Here is an 8,743-nt window from a genome sequence, read left to right on the forward strand (position 1 = left end):
TGAGAGGGCAGGAAAGGGATGTCTAGAAGCTTGGAAAAGAAGAGCCAGACCTTTACGGCCATAACACCCGAACCTAGGACATGATCTGTCGTTTCCTTCCTTGGCTGACCACAACAATTGCATCTGGATGCTAGGGGGATACTAAGAGCCATGAGGGACTCATCCATGGGAATCCTGCCAGTGAGAAGTTGCCAAGAGAAGAAAGCCATTTTAGTGGGCAACACTTGATTCCATATCCATTTGGCGAAGGGGACCTAGGATAACCCTACTGGACCTCATGCCAAACCGACTTAGTAGTGAAGCACCCATCGCTGGCAAGGGACCACACCATAACGTCCTCCCTGTCAGAGAGCACAAAATTCCCCAGGGTGATGCTGTTCCGGACTGCGTCAGAATCAATGATGCCTAAAATGTCCTCCCTCCAGTTCCCTTCCTCATCCAGCGCATCCTTCACACACAGATCCAAGTCAACTAGCATGCCGTTATCCACAAAATCAATCAAGGGCCCTACCCCTACCCAGTTATAGAGCCAAACCAAGCAGCCACCTTGATCGTTTCAACATGAACCCCTTGAGCTTCAACGCGTTACGCCTCCAAGTTTTGGAACCATTCCCCTCCAGCCCTACAATCGCCGCATGCGAGTATGTACGCACCTGTCTCTACCATTATTTCGTTCCCTCTCTTTCAAATCGATTCTAAATGCTTTCATTTTTCCCTCTCTCACTCTCAGGTAAGCACTCCGCTCCTGTACAAGTTCTGAACTATTAAAACCTTGACCGGAAAAAATCCTAGAGTCATTAGACAAACTCTGTTAAGATTCGCTTCCCTCTATACTCGCCGCAACCTGCTCTCCCCTCCGAATTACAGAAGACCAAACCATTTTTCTGCTTCCATCATCAATGTCACTTCAACTCCTTCTTCGAAGCTGAGGAGGTGGTTCTTCTTATACACCAACGAAAGCCCTCCTCCTGTTTTCGAGACCAGATTAACCCAACCATAGAAGAAGAAAGAAGTTCCGCTCAATTTTGAAAACATCAGAACTGAAGGTAGAAGAAATTGATTCAGGAAAACAAGCCTGTCCTGCACATCTTCTTCTACCCCCATTCCCTCCCTTACTATAGCGGCCATCACAGTGGTTTCTCCCATGTTTAACTGCATGCAATTTAATAATCTTTGTTCTTTCCTATGGTGCAGAGTTAAAAGCCCTTGTTTCAGTCCTGAGGGAAATTACTTCGTCGTTACTTCTTGGGACAATTGGGTTTTTTGATCGACGCATTAATTGAATTTCTTCCTTCTTCCTCTTTTCTCTTCGTTGCTTATTCATTTAGGTTGTTTTCTGATGTCTTTTTTTGTTGAATTTTTAACAGGCCTAAGCCCATTCCTAAAGGTCCCGCTCCAGCTGGTGCACTTCACCTTATTCAACCAATCGAAGCTCAAACCTGCAGCCCTGCTCATGGGTCTGTTCCTAGACATTTTTGGCACTTTGCCTTTGAAACAGCTGTCTACCTAATTAACAGAATGTGTCACACCCCGGCCCGGTTATTAAGGGCCAAGTGTGGCGGGATGTCTCTGACATCCAACCAATCCCCAAGGATCACAAGTGCAGTACCTTATTCACAATCATTACTCACAGATACAGTAATCAGAGGCAGCGGAAACAATTTAATTAATAGAGATAACATCATTAGAAGAGAAATCTAAATGATATTTCATTTATATAAATGATAAGGTTTGTGATACAACTATACAGTTCTCAAAGGTAACACAGAGTAAAAGTATACAAGAAACTAGTCTATAACTATATAAAGCATTTATAAAGCATAAAAGAGTGGGGAGGTAGCCTGGGCTATCAGGCCAAGATCAGGAGGTTGCCCAATCATCACGTGCGCACGAAGTATCGTGCACTTCAAACTCCAGCGCCGCAAATCCAACATTAGAAGTAACTAAATCACCTGAAAAATAAGGATATCCACAGGGGTGAGCTCTCAACTGAGCCCAGTAAGGGGGGGTACAAGCATACAAACACAATAAATCCATGATGCATGTGCTAAACTAACATGTTCCTAGCACAGATACTAAGTCTCATGGGGTATAAGTACTACTACTAGTGGTAGATGCTAACCTCGGTCCCGGAACTAACCCTTCGGTCACCCGAGCGAAACCATTCTACCACGGTGAGGACCCGCCGATTCGGAACTAACACATCGGACCCCGAGCAGACCCCAAATGACCAACCCTGCTGTTTATTCCCGGCGGAATTAGGGACCCGCTAACATGGGACAGAAGATGGCATCCCGGAACTAACACATCGGTCTCTGCCACGGGTTGTCCAACACCTTTCCCCCTGTTGGTAAGGGGCGCAGTACTGGGTAATGAATATCATCCTAGCCCAGTGCAGTCTAAACATGATGAGGCAAGCATGATCTGAGTTATAAATTACCGAATTCCATCATCATAAATTCACATCATATAAATAATCAATGCAAATGCAATGCAGTATGTCTTTGTGCAACCTATTTCACATGCAGTCTAATGCATTAAATAAAAGCTAGAAAACTACATGCTCCAGGTATAGAGGTAATGATGCATGAGCATGGCATTCAAACATAAAGTTGAAATTAATTTGATAAACACGCAGGAAATTAAGGTCGAATCCCTTACCCGTAGTTGTAGCTAGCCTAGGTGAATAAACTCCAATAGGCGGCAAGAATGACCAAGACAGTCCTATGAGACAAGAATATTATAGATTAGTTATAGAAGGAATTCTAGGTCGTTACCCACCAACAATCCAACAAACCGACTAGAAAACAGTAGAAACAACCCTAAACAACATACCAAACACCATGCAATAGGTTCTGGGATGGTCCAAGGTCAAGTCCCAAGGGGTCTAGGTCATAAGGGCACAAAATGGGGAGCCGGATGCAGACTTCCGGAGCCGGTCAACCGCCCCTGGGCTCGCAACAAAGATCCGGTCGTGTCCGAATTTGGGGGTTTTGCTTCAATTGGCGGATCTTTGCATGTATGGCCCAAATTAGGAGTTTTAACGTTAATTCAAAGTGGGTCAATCTATTTTGGGTGTTCAATTTCATATTCGGCTTCCTAATTTAGGGATTTCATAATTTAAACCTAAATTAGTTGACTTAGGGTTTATGGTTTGCCATTAGAAATAGCAATTGGGCTGATTAGAGGTACAACCATGAAGATTAGGCATATTGAACCTAAATAACACTAAACAAGAAGAAATTAGGTGGAACTTCCACTGTTTAAGCTTGGATTAAAAGCTTTAATGGAGAAATCTATTTAGGCATAGTCTAGGCTGAAATTAGATCAAATTTAGAGGAGGAGGAGATGGAAACAAGCAGGATTCTCGAGCTTACGAAATCAGAAGAAGGAAGATGGCAGCCTTGCCTTTATGCTCTAAGGTCTCTAATGGAAGTCTCTAAGCTTCCAACCTTAGTCTAGGATGAATTTCCAAGGTATGATTCTCATTTCCCTTCTTCTTCTTCTCTTTTTCTTCTTTCTTTCTTATTCTCCAAGGCTGGAACGATTTTGGTTCCTCTTCTTTTTGTTGGTGAATAATGAATAGTGTAAAGAGGGTTATATTTATAGAAACTTAAGCACTAAGGGGCAGAATGGTCATTTGGTTATAAATTATTTCTAAAATTGATTCTTTTGTCGTTATTACCTTATTCCAACTACAGAATGATGTCATGCGACATCAGGGATGATCCGGATACGGGTAACTGTCCGGAATTACATTCCCCACTGGGGAACTGGGTCCCACGGGGTCAATTTTACTAAAATACCCTTCTAACCCTATTTGGTCGTACAAAACGATATATAAATATATTTTAAATTATACTTGCATTGAGTTTAATTAAGGGGGAGGTCCTGCAGCCTGTCCAGCCAGCAGACCAGACACAGGTAGCTCTGGTGCGGGGTCCCACAAGGTAAAAAGTACTATTCTGCCCCTAATACACTAATTAATTAAAAATACAACATATATACATATAAAATGGGATTCTTACCTGAGATTCGGCTTAAGACAGAGAGAGGCTTCGCAGGCCATCAATCCAGCATGCCACGCTTATGTGTTGTCTTCCGCTAGACACCTCAGACTCATTTAAGGCCACGGTAGTTGGCTGATCGGAATGCCTTTACAGACGAGTCATGAGATAGGTCTGAATTTCTTAATCAAGACGGCCCACAACTTAGAGGCTAGCATGGCCAAATATTGAACCAGAACCTGAAATCACACAGATTTCAAAAGTTCAAATTTATTCGGAAATTTGACCGGGTTTCACAGAATGCCCTCTTCGGTCTCTCTAGGTGTCTCCCCTTTTCAATTGGCTTTTCATCGAAGCGCAGACTATAGTTTCTTAAGGGTTTTTGGGTGCCTCTGTTTTCTATATCTTCAACCATATAACAAAAATAAAATGGATTTTCGTTCTTCCCCTTGTGTTTTCTTAGGCTGCAGTGCGCTTTATAAGGGTTACAAGTGCCTCAATCTACAAAGCAATCGTTTACTAATTGATCGACATGTTCGTTTTGATGAAGAGTAGTTTCCCTTCTCCAAATCCCTTCTTGGATCTCCGCTTGCTCCTCACTCTCCTCCTCCTTTCGCCTCTACTCCACTGATTGTTAATCATTCTTCTCCACCTGTCCTTCCCATGTCCTTACCCGCCAACCCTTATGTCTCACCAGTGCCGTCCTCACCACCCACCATTTCTCCAATTCCCACCTCCTCATTAGCATTGGCCTCCCCATCTCCCATACCCTCTGACTCACTACCAACACTTTCTCCTTCACTGATCTCCCCTTCTTTACGTACCCGATCCCTTAGTGAACTCTACCACATTCCTTCTCATCCTACCCCACCCCAACCGACCACCACCTCTATTCACCCTAGGACACTTCGCCAACTACCCAATCAACCTCATGCCCACTCCACTGACATTGTTATTGTGGAGCCTACTAGTTTTTCACAGGCCTCTAAGGTACCCGAATGGCGATCAGCGATGGCAGAGGACTTTAATGCATTGGTTTGTAAGGACACATGGTCCCTTGTTCCAAGGATCCCTGATATGAATTTGGTCGGCTGCAAGTGGGTGTACTGTATTAAACGTAAGGCAGATGGTACTCTAGAGCGCTACATGGCTCACTTGGTGGCCAAGGGCTTTTACCAACAGTTTGGGATTTATTACAATAAAACATTCAACCCTGTGGTTAAACCAACTACAATCCGTTGTGTGCTGTCCATTGCGGTTTCTCAGGGTTAGTCAGTCAAGCAGCTGGATGTTCTTAATGCCTTCCTGCATGGCTTGTTACGGGAGGAGGTCTATATGTCACAACCCCAGGGTTTACTTGATTTTAATCATCCATCTCATGTCTGTAGACTTCATCGCTTGTTATATGGCCTTAAACAAGCTCCTCGAGCTTGGTCTCATCGTTTGTCAACGTTCCTTACTCACCATGGTTTTATTGGTTCAAAGACAGATACCTCCTTATTTATCCGGCGCACTGGCTCCCATGCCTGCTATGTACTGGTTTATGTAGATGACATCCTCATTACTACTAGTGATGCTTCTGCCATCCCTATTCTTCTGCAAAAATTATCGGGCGAGTTCTCCATTAAGGACCTTAGTCCTCTACATTTTTTCTTGGGGATTGAGGCAAAACCCCACAGCCATGGCCTTCTATTGACTCAGTCTCGATACATCTCCGATCTCTTGCGGCGTACGGGTATGGTTGATTGTAAACCGGTCAAACCGCCTATGTCCACTATTAAGGATTCGGACTCAGGGGGTGCTCTCTATGACAACCCAACGGAATATAGGTCCATTGTTGGGACCCTGCAATACGTTACTCTAACTAGCCCGGATGTTGCCTTCGCTGTTAATCGGCCCTGCCAGTATATGCATGCACCCTCCATAAATCATTGGCAGCTTGTGAAGCGCATTCTACGCTATCTCAAGAGTACACACGGTCATGGTCTTCTCTTGAAGTGTTCCCCCTCTCATCGCCTACAGGCTTTCACGGATGCTGATTGGGCAGGCGATGGTATTGATCGCAAATCCACAGGTGGTTTTACAATTTCCCTTGGCCCTAACCTTGTTTCCTGGACATCGCGGAAGCAACGTACCGTTGCGCGTTCCTCCACAGAGGCCAAATACAAGGCTTTGGACGATGCCTCTGTGGAATTGATTTGGTTGGAATCTTTGTTTTTTGGAACTTGGCTTTCCTCTTCATGGATCTCCCGTGTTATGATGAGACAATATAGGCGCCACTTATCTCTCTGCCAATTCGGTGTTTCATGCCCGCACAAAACACGTTGAGGCAAACACGGTAGTTTCAAAATCATGCTTCTCAACAAGTGGAGAAAATTTAATTTAAAGTTTTCTGATATAAGACTTACAACCTGAAGCAGATGTAAGACTTACTTTTCAAATTTCAACCCATTCAATTGTGAAGTTGCAAGTGGAGAAAATTTAATTTAAAGTTTTCTGATATAATTTGTACAGCAAAGTGAGCCCAGGAGTCCTGATCCAAGCACTCCTGAACCTCCGCAACCTATCGTTCACTCTTTCTGCAAGATTTTAACTGCATCTGATACAAGTACTCATGGCGGCTTCTCTGTTCTTCGGAAACATGCTAACGAATGCCTTCCTCCATTGGTATTTCTCATTCTATTTTGTTGTTTCTTTGTACTTCACTTCCTTTAGAGGTTTTCTTTCTTGAAGGATATGAACCAGTCAACTCCAACCCAGGAATTGACTGCAACGGATCTTCATGTTTATGAGTGGCGATTTAAGCACATCTTCAGAGGTACCTGCAGTTGCGTTTTCCTGTTTTCTTTTATCGCAAAATTACATTTTGGTTGGTTGTAGTTATTGATGTCCAAGTTATTTCAGATACATTATCAAACAAATCAAAGCTAAACTTTCCATTCCAAACAGTATTAAACATGGTGGTATGCGGACATGTAAATAACTAAGGAGTCCTACCTCTTTCAAATTGAATGTACCAGGTCAATCCCGCAGGCATTTGCTTACAACAGGATTTAGTACGTCTGTCACTTCTAAGCGATTGGTTGCGGGGGATGCTTTTGTTTTTATGAGGTATTTGAGCAGAGGGCTTTAATATGATCACATCTTCTCTCCGCTTTCCGATTTTCAGGATTTTGAGTAGTTATACTTCGTATTTTTACTGACTGATTATGTAGGGGGAGAATGCAGAATTAAGTATGCGTTGGAGTTAGGCGTCTTGGGCATCGACAAAGTACCATGCCATCGTCTGTGATATCAAGCCAAAGCCTCTGGTTTTTCTGTCAAATGAACGTTAGAGGGATGTTCTGTTCAGTTTTAGAGAGGAAGGAGAAGAAGGAAAAGAGAGGGAAAGAGAAGAGCACATACGGTTGTGTTTAATCTCATCTATCTCAAACTAGAGACAAACTTCCTTATATTGAAAAAGAATAACTAATTACACAGGGGCCCCTGGCCTTATACAAATAACAGAAGAAATATAAAATACATGTGGTTATATACAAGAATACCCTTAAACTCCTATTCTTAACACTCCCCCTCAAGCTGGGTGGTATATGTCATACATACCCAGCTTGTTCAATAAACAGTCAAAGTGATGAGTGCTAAGTCCTTTGGTGAAGATGTCGGCCACTTGTTCATTCGTCTTCACAAAAGGGGTACAGTACAGATGGTCTTTGACTCAATCTTTTCCTTGATAAAATGTCTATCAACCTCAACATGCTTGGTCCTATCATGTTGCTTTGGGTTGTGGGCAATACTTATGGCTGCCTTGTTGTCACAATATAAACTCATAGGTTTGTGAGTCTCAAATCCCAATTCTGAACAAGTCTCTTGACCACAAGACTTCACACACTCCGTGAGCCATAGCTCTAAATTCGCCTCGGACTTGACCTAGCCACCACGGGTTGCTTCTTACTTCTCAAGTAACCAAATTCCCACCAACAAAAGTACAGTATCCCGAAGTGGATCTTCGATCGGAAATAGATCCGGCCAGATCGGCATCGGTGTATGCTTCGATCCTCAAGTGACCATTTCTAGAGAAGAGAAGACCTTTTCCAGGGCATGACTTTAAGTATCCGAGGATCCTATACCGCATCAAGATGTCCCATTTTGGGTGCATGCATAAACCGACTTACCACGCCAACAAGATAGGCTATGTCCGGTCGGGTAAAGGAAAGATAGATTAGCTTGCCTACTAATCTACGATATTTTTCAGCATCTACTGAGGGCTCACCACAATCTTCTCCTAGTTTGTGATTCGATCAATAGGAGAGAAGGTTGGTTTACACCCTAAGTACCCTGTCTCGTAAGTAGATCAAGGACAAACTTCCTCGACAAACACGATCCCTTGCTTGGATCTTGAAACTTCAATCCCAGAAAATACTTGATGGACCAAGATCTTTGATCTCAAGCTGCCGAGCCAAGTAAAGTTTAAGCTTTGTGATTTCGTTTATTGTTCCCCGTGACCACAATGTCATCAACATATACAATAAGATGTAATAGTGTTGCCCTTCCTTTGTATAAACAAAGTGTGATCAGCTTGACTTTGGATGTATCCATTCACGTAGAATAGCTTGCCTAAACCTCTCAAACCAAGCCTTAGGAGATTGTTTAAGGCCATAAAGCGCTTTCTGAGACGACACACTTTTCCATTGCCACTAGGATGCTTGAACCCGGGGGAGAGTGCATGTAGACTTCTT

At 43.3% G+C, this 8,743-nt stretch overlaps 1 pseudogene; it reads left to right on the forward strand.

Annotated features, from left to right (window-relative positions):
* The first annotated feature begins 5,018 nt into the window (after positions 1-5,018).
* Positions 5,019-8,269, forward strand: LOC122647257 (annotated as a pseudogene).
* The last annotated feature ends 474 nt before the right edge of the window (positions 8,270-8,743 follow it).

This window comes from Telopea speciosissima, unplaced genomic scaffold (genome assembly GCF_018873765.1).
Source record: "Telopea speciosissima isolate NSW1024214 ecotype Mountain lineage unplaced genomic scaffold, Tspe_v1 Tspe_v1.0015, whole genome shotgun sequence".
NCBI classification, from domain to species: Eukaryota; Viridiplantae; Streptophyta; class Magnoliopsida; order Proteales; family Proteaceae; genus Telopea; species Telopea speciosissima.